This window comes from Notamacropus eugenii, chromosome 1 (assembly GCF_028372415.1).
Source record: "Notamacropus eugenii isolate mMacEug1 chromosome 1, mMacEug1.pri_v2, whole genome shotgun sequence".
Taxonomy (NCBI): domain Eukaryota; kingdom Metazoa; phylum Chordata; class Mammalia; order Diprotodontia; family Macropodidae; genus Notamacropus; species Notamacropus eugenii.
The window spans coordinates 277,536,794-277,560,851 of record NC_092872.1 but is presented as its reverse complement, the minus strand read 5'-3'; the positions used below and the strand labels follow the sequence as shown (position 1 = coordinate 277,560,851).

The window sequence follows — 24,058 nt, the reverse complement described above, 5'->3', positions numbered from 1 at the left end:
GCAAGTGCTGCCGTTTTCTTTGTCTTTCCATCTCCAGTGCCTAACATAAAGCCTGTCATGAAATAGGTCCCTTGTAAATGTTTTTCATTGATTTGTAAGGACTAGCACAACATGAGATGCATGAGAAAGTGGGCTAGTCGTACGCTACCGGTTATATCTGTTCATGAAACAGCTACATTATTTGCATTGGAATTATAGCTGTACCACCAGATGGGATGGCCATTGAAGCAATTCCAGGTCCAGATACAGAGATGTTAAAGGGAACCAGGAGGAATCGAAGGAGGCAGTGTGGGGCAGTGTAAACTCTGGATTAGAAATTAGAGGACAGGAACTTGAATCCTGGCTTTGCCACTTACTATCTGTGTAAGAGTAGGAAATGTGGCCTCAATTTCCCCCTCTGTAAAATGAGACAATTGGACTCTGATGACATTTCTAACTCTAGATCAATATTCCAGTGATTCTTTAACTATGTGGCCTTGAAGGTCTCTGTCAGCTCTAAGTAAATCACTGATATTAATAATAATAGGTAGCATCTATAAGGTCTTTGAAGTTTACAAAACACTAGAGATATCTCGACATATACAACAATCCAGGTAGTTAGGTGCTATTATTATCCTTATTTTACAGATGGGGAAACTGAGGCTTAGAAAGGTTAAGTGACTTGCTCAAGGTCCCAACACTAGGACTCAGGTCTTCTGGACTGTGAGCACAGAACTCTATCCACTATGCCACCTCAATACCAGTTAATCTTAATTAGATCAGAATAAGATTCAAGTAAAAGGCATTGGGAGGGAGGTGTATGTGTGTGTAGATGGGCACTGTTTCTATTCTGTACTTTTTTCTGTCTTCAGTAAGAACCTATGTCTATAGTTAACTTAGTATATTTGCTTTAATCAGACTTTGTGATCAGTAGGAAGAAATGTGAGTGAAGGAAGAGAATATTTATAAATAAATAAGACAATGCTGTTTTGAGTGGGGCATGCTGAGAAAATTCTTCATAGAATCAGAGAAACAGCATTCTGCCTTGGATTGAGGAAGGCCTACATTCAAGTCCCACACATACTGGCTGTGTACTTTGGGTAAATCCTTTCATCTCTACTTTTCAGAGGATTTGTACTTCTGATCAGAATTTCAGTGGAGGACTTTTCCAAATAGTGATCAAATCATAGCTCAAAGTTTCAACAATCTTGGCCCGACATTCACACACTACCTCCAGATAGGTGTAAGCAAAGATGATCATTGTAGTCAAACCTGATAACATGATATCTAAGAACCTCACCACAGCAAGGATAGGGAATGAACCTGTCATTTTATTAGTTTGGGGTTGTACTGGATGAGGAAAACCTCTTGACCAATACAGGTTGAAAGCTTCTCTGTAACTAGTAGCCTTAGATCGCAGCCTGTAACAGGGAGAGGTCAAAGAACTTTCCCAGAGTCATACTCCCAATATATGTCACAGACAGCTGTTGAACTCAGGTCTTCATGACTTAAAGGCCCTAGAGTCTTCTACACCTTGAAGTCTATCATACTGCCTCAGCATGAACTGAAAATACAACAACCCCTAAACTGTGCTTATTGTAGCTTTAATGATGCAATTGAAAATACTTTTACCCAGGATGTATTTATTTTTTATTATGTAGTAAGCTCAAAAGATGACTTAAACTCACATTGTAGTCAGGTTTGACTACAATCCTTTGGTGATCCAAACCTATTATATATAAGAATATTGCAATAAAACTGCAATGAATATAGACCTAGCTCCATGGGTTATGAAACAAACTAAGAAATTGGGCATTTTTTTTGCATGAGACTGGCAGTCCCTATCTCATTCAAACAGGAATTTCAAACCCTCTTGTGGTAGAGCCCTTTCCTCAGAATCATGAAAAGTAGCTGCAAAATTCCTATCTTCTCTCTACATTGTGGCCTTGGGAAAGAGACAACCAATTCAAAATTCTAAAGAAAATTCTAGCCAGCAATCAATTTAGTGAAATGTTCTGGAGAAGTAGATATCCAAAGTGGCATACCATCTCATGTCCCAAACAATGTGCCACTGGGGATGACTGGTAGACCATGGTTATTATGGTAGTCCCTAACGTTTTGGTTCCACCAACTGAGAATATCTACTACTAAGTTCCTCAACTAAAGGCATTCATCCCAAGTCTGGAGGGTTAAAGGTGACCCCCATGCCAAAAGGTCCAGTATGGATTAACTGGCACTTTCTATTGGACTTCTCTGGCAAAGTGTGGGAAAGAATTAGTTATTTTATCCGGTGGTTGATGGCTTGTCATTTATCCCATAGAGGGGATTATTGGTCACAAATAGTTGACCAATAAATGCTCTGAACTTCACTGTTTGTGTAATACACAAAGTCAGCAGTGATTAGGGGTCAAAGAACCGAAAGTGGAGGATCATTTGAGGAATAAGAGGATGCTGAACCATTGCTACGTTCTGATCCCAGAGTACTTCCCTAGATGCTTGCCTGCTGTGGGCCATCACAGCCTTATGTTAAGAGTCTTTCTTTGCTCCTAGTATGGCCTTATGTAAGGCTAGCACATCTGTCTCAGTGACATTTCACACTCTATTGGAATGTTAACAGCTAGAGACTGAGGAGAAAACAGTGCTTCAAGTTTCAATTATACATCACCCACATGTCATTAACATCTGCTGCTAATTGAATAAAGATGTGTCTATTTTTAGGCCAAGTATTTTTAAGCTACTCTGTAACCCCATAATAATAACAGGTCTGTTACCATTAATGTCATTGAAATTTCCTTGAAGTTTTCATTTAGTCCAGTGTGAAATTTCAACATGAAATGATCAACTCATTGCTAGGTGGTTTAATCTGAACTCCATCTCTGGAAGGCAAAGGGGAGGAGTATAGTGAATTTCATCATGATGAGTTTTCTCCCATGACCTTGTCATCTGTTTGTAATACCTCGGTGGAGTTGTAAATGGGTACCTGTGCTTGGCTTCACCAGAATGTCTTGTATGTGGCATAGTTGTTATTTCTGTTCAAACTGTAGAATTAAATTATTCATGAAAGACTTTTCTGAGAGGGATTTTTTCATCAAAGTTCTCCTTCTGGAAATTTCCCTGAGGAACCATGTACCCTTCCCCTGAGCCAGAAACAATGGAAAAGTTTGCTTCAACACAGCAATATTCCAACAAGCAAACACTCCAGTGTATCCAGGATCTCACTGAAATGGATATCTCCTCCAGTGATATGGATCACAACTCATCCATTCCTCTTCAACCTCTGTGACTCTTTCCCATGTCCTTCCTTAAATCAGCCACAGGAAATCTGTCTAAGATTTGGGATATCTTCACTATTTTCCCTTAATATTTCATAAATCAATAGAGAACATCAGCCCATCAGATATCCTATGACCCTGTCTTTCTAGACTGATCTCCCATTATTTTCCCCTCAATCATTCTAAATTCCAACAATATTGGCCTATTCATTCTTCCTTGGCATTCTGTGCATTGTTTAGATGGGTCAACATGCCTGGAATGCACTCCCTCCTCACCACTGCCTCATGAAATCTCTAGATCCATTCATGACTCAATTCTAGTTCTTCTTCTTAAACAGAGCCTTCCTTGATCATTCGTCCATTCATTATATCTCTATTGCCATCCAGATAATATTTCTTCTTTACTTTGTAGGAATTTGTATGGATTAATTTGCACGTATGCTATGTTGCTTTTTCCTCCCCAGAGAACTGAAGCTCCTTATTATGAGCTACAATTTACATTGTTATGTTTTTATTATTCCAAGCACCTAGAAAAGTACATGACATGTGTGAACTCAATAAGTTCTCCTTGACTTGAGAACAGAATTGAATTGAATTTGGAATTAAAGTGAAAGTGTACCGCTTACGCTGAGCAATGTGGCTAACTCCAACTATAGGCATGTTAATTTTTAGAGATCACTGTTTCCCTCTCCATTCCCTTATTTGTGATGTGCTATAGCCTGTTTATACCTACTAAGCATTTACCCATTGCTTTGTTGGGTAATTCTTAATTTTGATTTCTCTTTACTTCAAGAATATTAGCAATAGAAAGAGAAGCCTTTATTCCCAGGGAAGAGTTTGAAATATATCAAATCAAGTTTTTAAAGTGATTTGTTTAGTATCTACTTTTTTATGACTACATATTCTCATAATTTGGATTACCAAGAGATGTGAGACAAAGTCGTGTGCCCCAAAAGGTGAAATTCCAGTTGGGAGCTCTTCACATCCATGAAATAAGTGGATTAAAAGGGGGAGTTCAGCTTCCAACCTATATAGATAGTTTCCAGGTATTTAATAGCAAGGATCAAGGCGTTGGATGGATAGAAATTCATATTTGACATCAGCAGGGAGTAATGACATTCCATTATCTCTTAGCTAACTGTCAACAATGTGTTTAATCTTAGACACAGTTTAAAGTTAATTGATATTTATCTCTCTGTTGGGTAATAGGTCTGTCTTTTTCACCTGGATTTCTCCTAGAGATTGATTTCTGTGCCCAGCTGTGCTCAGCATGACTGAATAGATGTTTGTCTTCGAATTCAATTAATTCAATTTAATTCAACTCAGACCAAAATAAGAATCCCCTCTTTGTTGTATCCTTCTTAAAATATTTCATTAAATATAATAGGTATCTTCTTAAATTATTCAAGATGATAAGTAAAGAGATAGATAGATATTTGATAGATAGAAACAATTATCATATGTTAAATGCTCCAGTAAGTACTAAGGAGATAAATTCAAAAGACTATAAGCTAGCCCTGCCCTTAGGGAGCTTACAATATAACTGGGGGAGAGAGAGCACATAAAAGGGAGCAAAGGAGGGGGTGCTGAATGCAAAGAAGCATAGCCTGGGAATGGCTTCCAATTTGAGGCTTGAATCTGAGCATGATAAGGTAAAATTCAGCTATCAGAGCTCAGGGTGATTGATCTCAGGTGGATTTCAAAGCTCTGGTGGAAAGAGAATATTTCAGATATCACAAAAAATTAGTGCAGAAATCTACTAGTTCTCTTAGTCCTTTAAAATTCACTTTTGACATGATTGTGGGATCATAGGGTCATATATTTAGAGTTGGAAAGGACCCCAGATATAGTCTAACTCCCTCAGTTTTACCTATAAGGATACTAAACCCAGAGAGGTAGCATGAATTGCCAAAGGTCATAAAGCTTGTAAGTGACAGAACTAAGATTGGAAGTCATTTTCTCTGTCTCCAAATCATGCCTATATTATCTCTGTACCATTTTCTCTCTCACGAGCCTCTTTCATATGCTTTTTTAAACCAAGAAACCATTCACCTTCTTACAGTCCTTCATCACTATGGGCACACAGATGGCATCTGACCTTATTTTGTGTTACCCTTCCCCGTACAAGTATTATGTTCCTTTGAAAAGATGACAGATTCCCCAATGGTAAATGGTCAAAGGATATGAACAGGAAGTTTTCAGAGGATGAAAGTAAACTATCTACAGTCATATGAAAAGATGCTCTAAATCACTATTGATTAGAGAGATGCAAATCAAAACATCTCTGAGGTACCACATCACACCTATCTGCTTGGCTAACATGACAAAACAGGAAGATGACAAATGTTGGAGAAGATGTGGAAGAGTTGGAACACCAATTCGTGGTTGGTGGAGCTGTGAGCTGATCCAACCATTCTGGAGAGCAATTTGGAACTATGCCCAAAGGGCTACAAAAATGTACATACCCTTTGACCAAGGAATACCACTTGTAGGACTGTATGCCCAAGATATCATAAAAATGGGAAAGTGTCCTACATGTATAAAAATATTTATAGCAGCTCTCTTTGTGGTGGCCAAGACCTGGAAATTGAGGGGATACCCATCAATTAGTGAATGGCTGAACAAATTGTGGTATATGAATGTAATGGAATACTATTGTGCTATAATAAATGATGAACAGGAAGATGTCAGAGAGGCCTGGAAGGACTTATATGAACTGATGCTGAGCTAAAGGAGCAGAACCAGGAGAACACTTTACACAGTAACAATCGTAGCATGCAAGGAAATTTTCTGTTAGATTTAGCCCTTCACAACAATGCAAGGACCTAAAACATTCCCAAACAACTCGAGGCAAAATACCATCCATATCCAGAGAAAGAACTATGGAATTTGAATGCAGAATGAAGTAGAGTATTTTCTTTTGTTATGTTTTGCATTGTTTTTTTCTTATGGTTTCTCCCATTCATTTTCATTCTTCTAAGCAGCATGGCTAATGTGGAAATGTATTTAACGCTACATGTAATAATATGTGTGTAAAGTCTGTTTATGACTGCATGCTCTCTCAGGGAGGGAGGAGGAGAAAATCTAAGGCTTATGGAAGTGATTATAGGAAAATGAAAATAAATAAATTAATAACTTTTTTAAAAAAAGAAAAGAAGACAGAAACCTTCTAAGAAGTGTGTACATCAGCCTTCTCAACATTGTTTGTAATCATCATCCCATCCATCCTGATTATCAGTCCCCTCTTTTCTTTCATCTTTGTCCCAATAATGGCTTTTTTTAAAAAAAAGAAAGGAAGGGAAAACCACCCTCACTTCCTTTTAGCCTTTATCACATTTAATATTTCTGGGATGTAAAGCTCCTGGCACATTCTCATCTTCATTTGTTTGCTCTTATTTCCATCATTTGGGCATGACTTTTTATTTATTTCTTTTTTTTCTTATCCAAAAGTCAAAAAACACCAATAAACATGGACATCCCTACACAAAGTAGAACCAAAATAGAACCAAAATAAAGATTGATTATTTGCACAATTGCAAATATCAATGTGTATGCCTTGCTGCTTTTCTAAGTATAATCATTTTAGCATTTTAGATCCAGAGCTGTCTCATTTGCTCTCTGATTCTTCTTATGATTCCTACAGTTAAGCTTGGCTTTGAACAATTCTTAGTTTGTCATTGAGTTTTTTGTATATCCATATCACCTCTTTTAAGCATCATCCCATGGTTCTTTTTCAAGAAAATTATTACTCATTATTCTCAAGAATTTTGTGCTGAAGTGCTTCCCATCCATCTTGGGTGGATTCCTCTGTGAAAATTTGGCATTATTTCTTCCAATATTTTGATTAACCTTTTGAAATCAGTTCCCAATACTATGCCAATCTTTCTTCATCTTTTCTACCATGATCTTTCTGATGGAATTCCCCTTTGGTTCTTTGGGTTTTTATTGTTGATCAAAGTCCAAAATGGCTCTTATTTTTTTCGTTTACTCTGCCTTTTGAAGATTCTGTCATCATTGAAATTTAATAAAAGGGTAAACTCTGAGCATACTGCATGTCAGTAAATTGATCAACCTGTTAAAATGATCTTTACAGAGTCAACTAGATGGCAAAATAGTTAGAGCAATAGCCCTGGAGTCAGGAGGACCTGAATTCAAATCCAGCTTCAGATACAAACTGTGTGACTCTAGGCAAGTAATTTAATCTTGTCCTCCCCCCCCCCCAAATAAATCAGATGATTATTACAAATATGTCACATACCTCTGCTGTTTTACTTTAGATGATCTTCGATTCTGATTCTAAGAAACTATAGAATTTCATCAGACAAAGCTATAACTTTGGTCATAAATCAGTTACTCAACAAGCTTTTACTAAGTACCTACCATGTGACATACACTGTACTACACTCTAAAGGTAGAAATGCAAAGAATGATTCAATCCCTCCTCTCATTTCTATTGAAGGAAACAATAATTATACTTATAAGTGTGTGAATATATATATATATATACATATATATATATATATATAAAGAGAGAGAGAGAGAGAGAGAGAGAGAAAGAGAATAAATGTGAAGAAAATAAATGCAAAGCAGTCAAATACAACTTAGTGAGAGAAGGAAGGCACTAGCAGTTCATAGGAATCAGGAAAGAGTGTTTACCAAAGCACATACAACATAACCCTGCATTCTCGAAGGTTATTCCAACTTACCTCAAAACTATGCCATGATGTTAATTGTGGTCCAAACAACAGCCTATGCTATTTCAAAAGAATCAGTCTAGCTAAGCACAGAGGGGATTTAACCAATGTTAAATGCTTCTTGAAAACAGTGAAAAAAGAACAGTTTGCCATAATGGAGAAACTGAGAGAGCCCAGAAATCACAGAAAATGTCTTCCATATACATTGAGCCAATCGGTCCACCAAATGGTTCTATTTGAATGAAGGTTGTACGTCTCTACCAGTTGAAGGAAGGAGTGAATGTCATCCCATTTCTGGTAGTCCTTTGGTGAATGTAGCTAAGGAATCCAACTCAGTGAATTCGATGTTGTTCATATGATTTATTGAATTTAATCAAGCTATAGGACAGGGGTAGAATGACTTTTTAAACATATATTTTTAAACATATTATTTGTCAAAAGTTGAGAGTTCCAAGGGAGCTATTATAGTCTAATATGTTAAAAACTAAAAAAGCAGCCATTTATATATGTGCATTGATATCAAAGCCCAGTTTGAATTTTAATACAGCTCCATGTGCTCCAGAAGATAAATGTTCCTCTCCAAATTGCTAAATGGATCAAAGATGAGAAGCAAAAATGATAGCTTGTCTTTACTGTGATACAAAAGTCTAACTTTGATAGATGGATGCCCTTTGCCCCTTTTATAAATGCTACCTTTGAATTTTCAATCATTAAACTATAATGACAGGGGTGGGAAGACAGGGAGAGAGAAATCTGCAATTAAGTGTCTTGTTTTCCTTGTTCAATCTAGAACATCTTTTGCCACCACAACATTTCTATAATATTTATTAATCCACACATTACTCAGAAGTAGAGTTTGTGGCAAGCTTCTATCTTCTTATCCTTGATGAAAGATAAGCTATACAATATTTAATTTTATGTTTTTTTCTGTTGCCACATTTACCAATTAAATCATCACCCACAATTCACCAAACAACTTTAAAAATAGATTCCAAAAGATTTTGACTAAAGAACCAAATCATTGCAAGACACTTTATAAATACTGACTATACTGTGATAATATTTTAATAGGTATAATGAATATGATGGTTCTGATCCACAGAGAGCCTGCATAAAAATTGAAATCAAATAAGGACTTCCCACAGAAAGCAAATCCCAAACCTCCTGTGTGTGTGTGTGTGTGTGTGTGTGTGTGTATGCAGGTGTCACCTCTTTCATCCCCTTCCCAGCACCTGTCATCATTAGCTCCATCATCTCTTATCCAGCCCTGAAAGTCCCCAGCTGCTTTACTTTGATCCAAGCCTCCATCCTAATATGACAATTTTTAAATGGACAAAGCTTTCAGATGGCGCTAAACATTGAAAAGCTGACAAAGTCAAGCTCTTTATAATGAACTGGGCCATGACACCAACATTGATAGGGCTTTTTTTAAGATCAGTCCAAAGACAATTTTTAATTGGCTCTGAACATTGGACTGAGCTCTTTGTCATGTAGAATCAAATTAAGAAGATTCATTTATTAAATCTTCACCAAGTTTAATTTGCTAAATATGATAACGATTGGAAATACAAACAAAAACAGAACTAAAAATAGCCCCTGCCCTTGAAAAGTTTATATTCAAATGGGGCAAGACTCCATGTAGAAGGAAGAGGAAAACTGAGAGGGGATGCCCTTCAAGGATGTAGTGGAAAAACTGTGGAGTGTCAAAAGTGGAACATGGGAAAGAGTGAGGACATGGCTGGCCCATGTGCCTTCCTTAATTTGGAGATTCATTTTGGAGCTGACCAATCAGAGGAAGAGACAGAGCATATTTCCACATGAGGCCATGGATGAAGTGAACATCCAGAGCAACTTCCAGGTTGAGAAGGAAAGGGAAGGAAGGCATACACGTAACTAGACTGGAAAGCCTAGCCTTTTTTCCTCTAATGCACTAATTTTTAAAAGGAACAAAATGTCAGGTAACAATTTCTCTTAAAAAATGCATCAGTTTTAATATTTGTTGGATTTACATTTTGATAGCACTCTAACTACTTTAGTAATGTAGAAAACATTGGTGTTGGCACTCAATTAGTAAGAATAATTAATTTACCTAGGAAGCCATTGGGTGGTAGCCTCCTCCCCCTCCTCCAGTGGCACACATCAGGTGTGTTATTTTCTGAATAGCCTGTCCCTGCTTCCTCTCCCCCATAATGGCATCTCCATCTCTCTTTGCATCTTGTTGTTTCTGCTTGTAGGGAGCAGTATGTGGGACCTCTTCCACAGTGGGACTATTGTTAAGTCTCCCTTCTTCTGTACATTTTGTTGTAGTGTTTATTACTTCGATTATGTTTGTGTTGTGTTGCCAAGTTATCCTGCAGTCAAGTTTAGTAGTATTTTACGTGAGTACTATTTTGTGGCCCTTGCTCTGCCTTCCACAATTAGTACTTAGTGTAATGGGAAAAAGATCTCAACCAATAATTATATGCATGTGCTCCTACCTTTCATCATTTGATAAACTGGCAATTCATTTTGGCAATAAGCCATCAATTTCATGAATTTTCTAGGTATTTGCTACAAAGTCATGTTCTCTTTTGATGGCTATTCTTTTAAATTTCTTTCTGGGAAATCTTCCTTCTATGTAAAGGCTGAATCCACCCAAAACTAAGTCTTCGGGATTATGACTTATTGGAAAGAATACTGTTCAGAGGTCCACAGTTGGAATCTTGCTTCAGATGCTTACTAGGTATGCGACCATGGAGAATGCACTTTTTTTTTCTGAGCTTCAGTTTCCTCATCAATCAATCAACATTTATTATAAAACACTGTGTACCAGACAGTGTGCTAAGTGCTGAGAGTACATCTGTCAAATGACAATAATAATAGTAGTTACCAGAGAGATTTGTTATGAGGCTCACATGAGATGTATATTTTTTAAACTTTAAAGAATTATGAAAGTGTAAGACATAATTACCTGAAAGGAGTGGAGGGGAGCATTGCCAGTAGGTACAAATTAGCAGGGAACAGGAAAATAAGTTAAATCTAAGATCTTCAGAAATCTATTAAAAGATGCTCCATTCAAAAAAAGATCAAGGAAATGTCCATTTATAGAAGACAAAAACAATCTTTTCTCTATGCTTGCTTTTTTCTAAAAGCATTCCTTTTGAAATGCTTCAGCACTTTGTACAAGTTAGTAGGAAATTTTCAAAAGTTCTGGTGCCATGGATGGAGTTACCTCTGGCTTAAGACCATTGATGTGAGAAAACCTGACTCATTAACATGCCAATGATCCTGCCCAGTGAGACTACCTCAGTCTCCTACACTGTTTGATGTTTAGAGGGGTAGAAGAACATTCAAAAAAATATGGCTTCTATCTCTGTAGACATGAAATAGGTCCCTTCCCAACATCCAAGTTTCATCTGCATATTCCCAGGTCATATCGCCATTTTGCTCTCCTCTCCTGAGAGATAGTAGTTGTGGTGATGATACAGATGATAAAATCTGAGAAATGTTCAATAGAAAACAAAAGAGAGAGAAGTGAGGAGCCTGGATGATTTATGATGTATGCAATAGGCACTTAGGCAGCTAGGTGGCACCACCATGGATAGTGAGTGCTCTGGGGCCAAAGTCAGTAAGACTTATTTTATGAGGTCAAATCCAGTTTCAGACCATTACTAGATGTGTGACCCTGGTTGAGTCACAACTCTGTTTGCCTCTTCTTCCTTATCTGTAAAATGAGCTGGACAAAGAAATGGAAAACTACTCCAGGATCTTTACCAAGAGAACCCCATATGGGGTCATGAAGAATTGGAAATGACTAAAAAATAACATTTCATAGATTGTGAATACACATAGTCTCTCTGTGTATAAATATATATATTTTTGGTATGCATACATGCATGTATATACATATAAAATATACAAATATGTGTGGACACACATACACATGCATATGTTTACATGTTCACATATGTATTATATTATAGCTAGGGTATGGAAACATATATACAACTCACACATATATGTGTATATATAACATATGTATATGTTTGTATATTGTATATATGCACATGTATGTGTGTGTATACATACATCAATATATTTGGATATATATGGATGTAAAATAAACTTTCACCACAGCAGGGGTGAAAAGGGAACCTAAGGCCAACAACTGAAAGATATATAACTTGATCTGATATTTCCTAAATGTTAGCTGAAAGAAGATTTTCAGGAAAGAACATAAACCTCTCCATCCCTGAAGTCTCAAACAGCTGTTACTTCTTGTAAGGCTTAGTAACCTGCAGTCTTATAGCTTTTAAGTGAAAGCACATTTTGCTTAATGAAATTCTGATATTTCAGGTGTTAAAAAATCTCTGACCTTAAAAAAATAGTGAAGCAGCAAACATGAATGACAATGGGAAAATTTATTTTTATTGATGATCAAGAAGAAAAGGATTACAGAGAACTCATCCCAGACTCTGACCTTGAAGAGAATTGTCTCCCTTGAAGGGAGGAAATGAAGGGGGGGAAGTTCATTGCCCCATTGACTTTTATGTGTAACATGGGGAGTTTATCAGAAATCATGGATTGTGACGGAAAGTCCCAGGAGAAGATAACAGAGTTGCTTCAGAAGAAATCCAGCACGTATTAACTAGCTGAATCTTAAGATGAATGGATTCATAGCTGGACAAACAGTAAGCAGTGAATGGAATTAAATTTTCAAGAAAATTTTTTTATAAGATTTCGCATAATAGGCTGCCAAAACAAAGGAAGTTGCTATGGATTGAGGAAATGATTTGTTATGGGCAAAGAGCTATCCTGAAAACTTGGAAAAGCTGAGTAAAGCTAAGTGGTTGTGTCTTTGATGGAAAGAATTAAAGGTGTCCAAGTATTTCACCTAAAATTGACCTTATGTATAAATCCTTCAAGAGAGGGTATGGCTACCGAAATTTCAATGTTTCTGTGTGGCATCCAGCAAACTTGCCAACTCAGTCTGTTTACACTTGATTACTTTGCAATAAGGAGATGATCTGGGAGACCCTACTGTGTCTACATTATTCATTTACTTCAATTATAGAAAATTATGTAATTTCTCACAAAACCCCAGGATTAGGGTCAAGGGGAAGGGAAGTATCATTATCAGTTATAATCATGAAGTCATGAAGTCATTATGCACATAGATCTATATGGATGTGCGTGAAAAATGTTTCTATCTTGGAGTCAAAAACCTATTGGAGAGTCCAGAAGAGTTGATTCAACCAAGAAATCTGGTGAAATTCATGGGAATTGTGTATATAATATTGCTATACCATGGTGAGACTTTAAGCAAACAAAGAAGGATCATGAAGGCTCTAGAGTGGGAAAAATCACAGGTACCTATAACAACTTCCCTAAAGACTTGTGAGGAAAAACAACAAAAAGAAAGTGTAATTCATTATTGCTCTTTCAAGTTATAGATAGATATAGATGGATATATATATATACATATATATAGAAAGAGAGATACATACATACAGATAGAGATATAGATGGATAAATATGGATATATACATACATATAGATAGGTAGATAGACAGACAGACAGACCTTTATCAATCTATCAGCAATGGCTCCCCAACTTGTAACCTCAAAGAATTGTCTGGAGTCAGACTTGATGGCCATGGGTCCCTTTCAAATCTGAGTGTTTATGATTTTGTGAAAGTCTTTATTTAACTTAGTATGAAGAATTAGAGAAACGTTATTACTTTTAAAATTAGCCCAAACTAATGATTGATACATTAATGAAGCCTATGTATTAAATTGAATGATTCAAATTCAGTTATCCCAGAATACCCTTGAGATCATTGAATGATGGATCCAGAGCTACTGGAACTCAGAAATCATCCAGCCCAAGTCCTTCATTTTGTGGTGAACCCAATTAAGACATAGAGAGATTTAGTGACTTGTCCAGGGTCACATGCCAGTATGCATTGAGTGTGAGACTTTAAACCTGGTCTTCTGACTTGAAGAGTAACTTTAATGTTCAGAAGATTCTCCTTTTAGAGAGATTAAATCTCCACCTCTATAATTTCAACTCATCTTCCCATATTTTATCCTCAGTGATGCTGAGCATGGAGGATAAACAAAAGAAAAAAATAATGCTATCATCTAAGTGCTTATATTGTACTTACGTTAAAAATGTGAAATGTTCTGTTTCGTAATCCTTAAGAAATCCATAACTATAGAAAGTCCAAATGTGTGTTTAATGCTTAAGCCATCTTAAAGATTATGGGTGAGAAAGGGATTGCTTTGTGAAATCAGACTAATTGAAATCTTAGAACTGAAAGCTAAAAGTCACCTTCAAAATCACTACTTACCACCTTTGTGTTAATGATGAGGAAAGTGAGGTTCAGGGATGTGAAGTGGCTAAACTCAGGCATCCTGGCTACTTAGTGGCAAATGCAAGAAATGGTTACTTGTTTTCTATGACTTTGAAAGTAACTTCAGCCAGAAGGAATATTAAATTATATAAACTTGTAAAAGATGTGGATGTGATGAAAATGGTGATATTCATCAAGTCCTACAAAAGTGAAACTTATCAACATTCTTCAAAGTTTGAATAGCAAGACAAAATGAAAAGACCACTTGCCCTGGAATGATGAGAGACCTATGTTTGAGCCCTACTGTTTGATCATGGGCAAGTCAGTGTTCCCTCCCCATTTCAGAAGTACCTCTGGTAATGGCTTTAAAGGCTTGTCAGGAACAGTAGCAAATTCAAAGAGCAATTCATTTTTTTTTTCTTATGGATGATGTCTCAGCAAATAAAGAGCCTTTCTTTCTTGCTGTTGATTTGATTAAAAAAAAAAACAAGATTGCAATAAGGGTTCCATCAAAGTTAGGACCTTAAAGTGTCTTTTCTTTAAAAGTCATTATTATAGTCATCCTGGATCCACACAGGGTACTGAGAATAGAATGAGCTATCCACAGTCTTAGTGCTGATTTCTGATTCATCTAAATTTGGAGAGAATGGTGACAGTGTTATGGATGGATGGTGTTATAAATTTAAAAACATTATCCTTAATGGCATTGATCCCAATGCCAAATCATTTTATTGTTTTCACTGTCACTCAATGACAATCCTATGCTTTACCTTTGGCCAAATTTACTAGCAAGAAAATCTGTTTTCATCATGTGGAAGTTGGGCAAATCCAACTTTTAGGTCATTGGCAGGATGACTGTGGGAGGAGTGGAAAAACCCACACAGCCAGAAGATGGGAGACTGTTTGTTTTATCCAGATGTTTACAAACAGGCTTCTGGAAGACTGTAGTAAAATCCAGTCCTCTTCTCTCTTTAAAATATGCTTTGACACTCATATACGTTGCCCTTTCAGGGAATGATCAATGATGGGAAGTGATATTTTAAAACAGCCCTACAAATAGGTATTATTGATTTATGCTTTGCATAACTTATCCTGAGTAACTCATTAAGAAGACAGATTTAATTTATTTAATTCCATATTATACCTTGTTAGGGGAGGCTAAATAAGTAAGTCACATAGGTCTACAATGGCCCTTGTATTTATTGCAGGACTTTGAAATGTAGTTAGTTGTACCAGGAAGATTGGGGAAATGCATAAACAAAGACAACCATAAATGACCACAAATTATCACAATGATCTCAAAGACTGAGCTGCATTTGAACTGAAAGATGGACTAATAAAAATGAATAATTCTAGAAATGAGACACTCCTTTTTCATCAAAGAATGATGGTTCAAGAAGAGCTTAACTCAAAGGAAAAAAAGTTATAGAGAAATGCTGGCTACTTCTCAAAAACTGAATAAATCTGAAAATACTTGCTCTATTTCTGTGCTTTGCACCAAAAGTCAAGACTTCTTTAAAAAGAGAACATTTTTCCTTATCTGAAACCAGAGGCCTGTTCCATTTGTTTTAGCAGTAAGCAGCAAAGATATCAACTAAAACTACATAGAATAAGCAGCCAGCAGCTGATCTTTTGTGTGGAGCCAAAGTAGCTTAACATCGGATTTTTATGATGAATTAATAGTAAACTGTTGTGTCTGTTCCTACTTCTGAGAGGAAAGACAAGGGTTTGCAAACAGAGTTCTGGACTCTTTTATGTAACCTTTAGAAGAAGCAGGGGGAGTAAGGAAAATACAGATAACACCAATGAAACAAGTGACTGTAAGTATAACATGAGAGCAAAGGACATTGGCTATGAGGGACAAGGGAGATAGACTTAGTGAGAGACAGCATGGTGGTTTGCAGTTTTTGAAATCTGGATCCACAAGCTGGCTTTTAGAATGTTTGGTTCAATTCAACAACCATTAAACAACAAGAAAATAAAATAAATATAGATAGACACATAGTAGGCATTTAAAAATAATTGTTAATAGATTGATTGCTTAGTGAATTGCCCAAAGTCACCCAGATACTAAATGGGATGTGAAGCCAGATCTTTTAACTCCTAAGGCAGTGTCTTTTCTTCTGTTTTGTGTTGTAAGCATGTCTTAGAAAATATTTTCTGGGACCACAGTAAATAATGCACTATCTGCATTAACACCAAGTAAACACGTGACATCAGGTTTCAGCTATAATCCAGCAGGGTTATCTAAACCTAGGATACATCTTGTTTATGGATAATCTATTCAAGCTTCATTAACATGGAATAAATGGTGATTTTCTACACTATTAGTTCTGTCTTTGTGGGAGGAAATTGATTTTTCCTGATTTGGGTGGGTGAAGCTCCAGAGGATTCTTTTACTGCTGCTTTTGAAAATGAATGAAGGAGCATGAAAGAGTGATTCAAGGAACAGCATGGAAAAGTGGAGGCAGATGTTTTTAAGGATGGCAATCAAAACAAGACACAGGATGAGGGTATCAGAGCCTGCATTGCCAAAAATGGTCAAGTGTGTTTTAAATCAGTTATCCAAGAAGAAGATTCAGTATAGGTTAGACAAGTTTTAGGAAAAGAATTTTAAGATTAATTAGGACTATAATTTGGTGATTACCTCTCAGTTATTTTATGCTTGGAAATCATCTGTTTTTATATATAAATTGATGTCAGAATTTATTTACTTTGTTAAATATTTTCCAATTATATGTTAAACATCAATATTCATTTAATTTTTAGTTCCAAATTCTCCCTCTCCTTTTCACCAGTCCCCCACTCTTTGAGAAGACAAGAAATATAGTATCAATTATATGTATGAAGTCATGCAAAACATATTTTCATATTAGCTATCTTGCAAATAAAAGATATACCCCCCCCAAAAAAAGTGAAAAAAGTTTTCTTCAATCTGTACTCAGAGTTCATTAGTTTTCTTTCTGGGGGAAAGTAGTATTTTTTTTTATCATGGGTCCCTTGCACTTTTCTTGGATCATTGTCTTGATCAGAGTATTTAAGTCTTTTAAAGTTGATGATCTTTGCAATGTGATTATTTACTGTGTACAATGTTCTTCTGGTTCTGCTTGTTTCACTCAGCATCAGTTCATATAAATGTTTCCAAGTTTTTCTGAAGTCTTCCTGCTCATCATTTCTTATTAACAGAATAATATTCTATTACATTCATGTACCTCAACTTGTTCAGCCGTTCCTCAATTGATGAATGTCCCCTCAATTTCCAATTTGTGGGCACAACAAAAAGAGCTGCTATAAATATTTTTGTATATGAAAGTCCTTTCCCCATTTTTATGATTCTTTTTGGATATAACCCTAGAAGTGGTATTACTGGATAAAAGAGTATGCAAAGTTTCATAGACCTTTGAGCATAGTTCTAAATTGCTCTCCAGAATGGTTGGATCAGTTCAGAACTCCACCAGCAATGCATTAGTTTTCCAATTTTCCCACATCTTCTCCAGCATTTATCATTTTATTGTTTTGTCATATTTGTCTATCTGACAGGTATGATATGGTATAATTTGCATTTCTCTAATCAATAATGATTTAGAACATTTTATATGGCTATAGATAGCTTTAATTTTTTTCTCTGAAAGCTGCTGGTTTATATAATTTGACCTTATATCAATTGGGGAAATGACATCAATTTGACTCAGTTCTCTATATGTTTGAGAAATTGGATCTTTGTCAGAGTCACTGACTTTAAAAATTGTTTCCCAGCTATCTGCTTCCCTTCTAATCTTGGTTACTTTGGTTTTGTTTGTGGAAAAAAGTTTTAATTTAATGTAATCAAAATCATCCATTTTGCATTTCATAACATTCCTTATCTCTTGTTTGATCACAAATTCTTCCATCCTCCATAGTTATGACAGGTAAACTATTCCTTGCTCTCCTAGTTTTTTTATAGTATCAGTTTTTATATCCAAATCATGTACCTATTTTGATTTTATCTTGATATAGGGTGTAAGATGTTCGTATATGCCTAGTTTCTGACATATTATTTTTCTGAACATTCTTTCTTAACATTTCAGTCGTGCTCCTGTCAGACTGACTCTTCTTTGAATCAGACCAAATCTGCCTGTTTGTACTATTTTCTACCTAACATCTCTCCGTTTTTGCATAAGAGTGGCTTGAGAGGCTTGATCAAAAGCTTTACTAATATATGAGCATGAAGTTTTCTTCTGCTCTGATTGTTTAAGAACATGACAGGAAATTAAGAAAATGAAATAAATCGAAATGAGACTAATCTAGCATGTCTTGGGGGAAGTCTAACTGGTTCTTTGTGATAACTATTTCCTCTTTGAAATGGTCACTGACATAGCAGGTAAGTCAAATAGTGCTAGCATTACTGTACCCATAATACAAATATGGAAACAACTTCTGTAAAGTTACATGAACTGCCTCAAGCACATCTAGTAAATATCAAAACTAATACTTGAGTCAGGCAGGGAGGCAACACTTAAGAAGAGATTACCAGGTTCCAGGCATTGTGCTAAATGCTGAAGATACAAAAAGAGGCAAAGGACAGGCTTCAACCTTAAGGAGCTCAGAATCTGATGGGTGAGACAACAAAGGAACACATATGAATGAGCTTGCTATGTACAAGATAAATAGGAAATGAATTAGAGAGGGAAGGCATTACAATTAAAAGAGTTGGAAAAAGACTTCTTATATAAGATAGAATTTTAATTGAGACTTAAAGGAAGACAAGAGGCAGAGATGAAGAAATAGAACATTGCAGGCATAGGGTAAAAGTCAGAGAAAATGCCCAGAATTCCTCTTCAAAATTCAAAACCACTCATCTTTCCACATCCATAATTAATGCTCAGAAAGTGTTGCTAAGTTATTAGTCAAAGGTAAACTAGAAGGCAAAAGCCGTTTCTTCTGCTCCTCCTCCTCCTTTTTCTTCTTCATCTTCTTTTTCTTCTCTCTCTCTCTCTCTCTCTGTCTCTCTCTCTCTCTCTTTGTCTCTGTCTCTCTCTCTGTCTCTCTGTCTCTTTCTCTCTCTCCCCCCTCTCTTCTCTCTTCTTTGTTTGTAGATTGCTTAATGTGGTGCCTGTACATATTCACCACTTAATTAGAAAAATGTTGAATTGAATTGCATATATTCTACACTACACTAAGTTCATGGAATCAAGTCTCCTTGTCCTGCCATTTTCAGGCTCACGGTCTATAAAATAGTATATTGTATTCTGCCTAAATGTGTCCCATAGGGGCAAGGTAGGGAGAGGTAGGGGTCATAGTGTCCAATTTTAGAGTTGAAAGACACTTCAGATGCCATCTACAGCAATTCCCTAATTTTACAGATAAGTAAACTGAGACACAAAGAGGTTCAGTGATTTGTTCAGTGTCACATAGCTAGTAAGTGTTGTAGGTAGTATTTGAAGTCAGGTCTTCCTGATTCCAAGTCCATCATTCATTCTCTTATGCCACACTGTTAATTTTCTTAGAGCCCCCAAAAATCCATTTTTTAAGCAGTCTCATTGTTGGAAAAGGAAAAAAAAAACTGTTCCACACCTGGAGTCAGATTGTGATTCTGCTATTTACTATATACAATTTCTATGAACTTGGGCAAGTCACTTAATTTATCTGGGTCTCAGTTTCCTCGTCTGTAAAATAGAGGTTGGACTAGACTCTAAGGTGTCTTCTATCCCTGAATAAATAAATCTTATGTTTCTATGATCCTGTTCTCTAATGTCTTTTCCAAGACCTCAAAACCTTTTGGGATATTAAGATTGCGTAGAAGATAACCAATCCAGAAATTGTTAGAAAGCTCAGCTCCTTCCTTCTTCCTCCAGAATTTTGAATTTCTCACTTAGGTCACCAATTAATTTCATTTTTTAAAAATGAAGATAAGAAATAAAATATGTATGAATTAAATCTTTACGTGTTAAAAGGGTGACAGAGAAATAATTACTAGAATAAATTAACAGGGTTATTTTAGTCAGAGTCTGCATTGTATGTGTGTATGTGTGTGTATTTTAATGCAAATTTCAGAAGCTTTAATGTGAGAATATGTACGTGCCATGGAGTCGTCTATCTATTACTATTGGTAGACTGCATTAACAAGCAAGTCTAGGAGCATCAAGGTTCAGATTAATTATGCAGAATATCATTATTGACAGCAATTTCATTATTAAATAAAATACATTTCACTTTTGACCACACAAATGTTAAATAGGAAAAAAATGAGTGCTTTCTACATATCTTTGGTCTTTAGCCTGGGAATATAAAACAGCTTAGAGTGTTAATATTTATAATACTTTAATAGAATAAACACTTTAAAAAGAAAGGATGTATCATTTTGATAAGAAGAGAAGAATGAGAGACAGAAAGAGACACTTTGAATATCAGCTGAAGGTAGGGCCCTCATGAATAGGCTGGATTTGGAGGATTTCATTCATGATTATGCAGACACCAAGCTATTAATTCCTTTATGAAAGTAAAAGTCAAAAGAATGGATGATAAAGGAAAACAAAAGAAAGAAGGAAAGACAGAGAAAAAGAAAATCAGGGAATGAAAGCGATAAAGAAAGAAAAGAGAGGAAAAAAGAAAAATCAGGAAGAACAAGAAAGGAAGGAAAGATGGAAGAAAAGAAGGCAGAAAGGAAAAGAAAATGAAGAGGAAAAGAAGACAGAAAGAAAAAAGAGGGAAGAAAGGGAGGCAGAAAAAGAAAAGAAAAAGAAAGTAAAGGAAGGAATGAAGGAAAAAGAAGATAAAGTAAGAAATCATAGAGAAGATTTCAGGAGTAAGACCAATAGAAAGATTTCCTAATCCTAAGTGTGGTAGCAAAACCATTGGAAGTGCCTTTCCTTTAGTGGCACTTCTGGTATCTCCACACTCCCTCATATCAGTAATAATACCCACCTCTTTAGATGTCAAAATCAACATGTTTCCATAGGATGTCAGGTCCTAGATGAGAGCATTACTGTCCACACTGTAAGGAAGACTTTTTAAATGTTCACAGGCAATCTGAGTTTGCCCTCCCTCCTCCCACCCACTCAAATGGCTTCTTACTGGTTTTTTTTTTATTTTACAATTGTTATTTTTTTAAAGCAAAATTGATTCAGGAGCTTTTGCCTTTGGGGATTCATGTGGGTCATAGCTGCATTCATGTCATCTGTCCCATTAAAATCTGAGCTCTTTGAAAGCAAGATCCATGCAGTTGCCTTTCTGTGTATCCTTGTCATTTAGTACAGTGTTTAGCACATAGTTAGTGCTTAATAAGTATTGTTAGCTCATTACCTTGCAAGAGGCCAGTGACACATCACTCTTGTAATGAGTATTCTCACTGAAAGAATTGGAAATTGAATCATCCCGTTGCTTGGATTCTGTCTAAACTTAAAAAAAGACCATATGATAGAGTAAAAGTAACAGTGAGTGAATCTGGAGGTATCTAAGAAATGAGAACCCCTGCCCCAATAAAATCAAATTTCTTAACTGTGAAAAACTAGTTCTTTTTTCTTAAAGCAAATTAAAAGCCCTGAGCTCTAAGCCTACCTCTGTTACATATTATCTTTGTTACCGAAGACAATTCATTTAATCTCCCTTGGTTTCAACTTCCTCCTCAGTAAAATTGATGACTTCTTGATGAACTGTCCAGCTCTTGCTTTGTGGTTCTATTTCTTTAATTCTTCCATGGGTCCACTAGGGACCTCATTATTTCACCTCTCTATCAACTATGCCATTTCATCTTGTGTGATACTTTTCCTTGGATTTTCATAAAACCTCTGCAGAGTACTCCTTCTTTACAGTCTTCTAGAATTGGTGGGCACCAGGATATGCTTGAATTGTCCATCCATTACATTTTACTTTTCCTGAAGGATCATCCCACCTCCTTTTTGGATAACTAATTTCTTGGATGACATCTTTTATTTAATTCAGTCTTTGGGTTCAGTCATACCTAGCATATAGGACAAAGCTTCTAATATTGCCTCTGACATTTAGTAGCTATGTGGCAATTGGCTAGTCACCCTATTAGTAAGTCTTAGTTTCTTCATCTATAAAATGGACCTAGTGAGAGCTGGAGTATCTACCTCCCAGAATTGTGGTGAGGCTAAATTGACATAATACACATCAAATACTTTGCAAACTTTAAAACTATGCAAATGTAAGTTATCCAAATGGATAAGACCCTTTATTTCTCTCAGTAGACTAAGTTACTTGAAGTCCTGGACTGTTATCAATTTTGCTTGCATCTCCAGCACCTAACATACTGTTTTGCACATTTCTTTGCTATTGTTTGGGCCACTGATTTCATTGGTCGCTTCTAGGGAGAAGTTCTGGTGAGGAAACTGCCTTTACAAATGCAATTCTGCAATTTCTATACAAATTGGGTATTAGGAGATTGACTTGCTCCTGGTCACTCAGCCAGTTTAGGTCAGAGGCAGAATTTGAACCCAAGTTTTCCTGTTGCTAAGTCCAGTGTTCCATTTACTATATTTAATGACTACTTTATGTACTCAATTTATACATATGGGAATGGAGGACCAGAAACTTTAATTTTCTTCTCAATAACTCTGTGAGTTAATGATCATGGACTACATCTATTTTGAAGATAAGGAAAAAAATTTGAAGACTTGTCCCAGCTTGTCTCTAACTTTGAGACTAGATTCAAAGCTTCAACTGATATTTTAAGGACTGACCAAGGCCCCTGTGCCAAGAAGACATAAAGAGAAATATCATATTGGTCCTTCCCCCAAGGAGCTTAGAATCTAAAGAATGAACTACAAGTATGTGACTAATTATAGACTGATGAGATTATTGCAGAAATACAAAAGATGTGATGAAGCAGAATCTTATAGGAAAAATGAGAAGAGTTGACTTTGACCAGGCTTGGAGTGGGACATGAAGGCTTTTCAGAAAAGGAGGCATTTGGACTGCCTTGAAGGAGGGTGATCCACGAGGATATAGGCAGGAAGGTCATTAGAGGCACAAAGACCTGGATGAGAACATTTCTTACCTTAAGTGATCTGATATTGTGGACAGGAGGAAAACATTTTTCAAGATGATTATGATGAATTCAAATTTTCCTAGAACTGAATTCCTTCTTTATAAAATAGAAAAAAAGGTTCATCTTTCTCAGAAGTGGGTAAAGAATTGAAAAAGTCAAGTAGCATCAAGGACCAACATGCCCCTCCTTTCTGACCAGGGATGCTTGAGCCCAGAACACTCTCTCATTCCTTCTCCTCTCCCTTCCTGTCCTCTCCTACCTCCTTTTTCTGTCTCTTTGTCTCTTTTTCTGTCTTTGACTCTGTCTCTGTTTCTCTATACACACAAAATATGTAGATTAAACACACATACAAGTGTGTGTGTATGTGTATGTGTTTGTGTGTGTGTATGGCTGCTCTTTGCAAGGCATAAATGCATAATTATAGATATCTATAAATAGTTATTTTGTAAGTCATTATTTTGATGTGTTTTCAAGCTTTAAAGGGGGTCGAGCTTGCTGGAAATCCTGGCACTAAGTCCTATTGATGAATCTGGTAAGTGCTAGGAAAGGTAGTAAGTAACATTAATCATGCCTCAGTCTGTTGTCTCCAAAGTTGCCCAGGTTTGGCAACTACTCTGACTTATTGAAACTCAAGGAACTTCATGAAAGATTAATTTGCAAAGCAGCCACCATCTGTGTAGTTCAATGGGAATCATCAGGAGACAGGTTGCAAATCCCAAGTGAGGTAAAAGATTTTCAACTTTGTTTCTCCATCAGTAGGCTTCAGGGAAACAGTGCTTATGTAATATT

General features: G+C 36.2%; 1 protein-coding gene across 1 annotated transcript in view; it reads left to right on the top strand.

The window, feature by feature from the left end:
* PRKG1 (protein kinase cGMP-dependent 1) overlaps positions 1–24,058 on the top strand; it is a 1,294,615-nt gene that overhangs the window by 735,884 nt on the left and 534,673 nt on the right. The window lies entirely within an intron of this gene.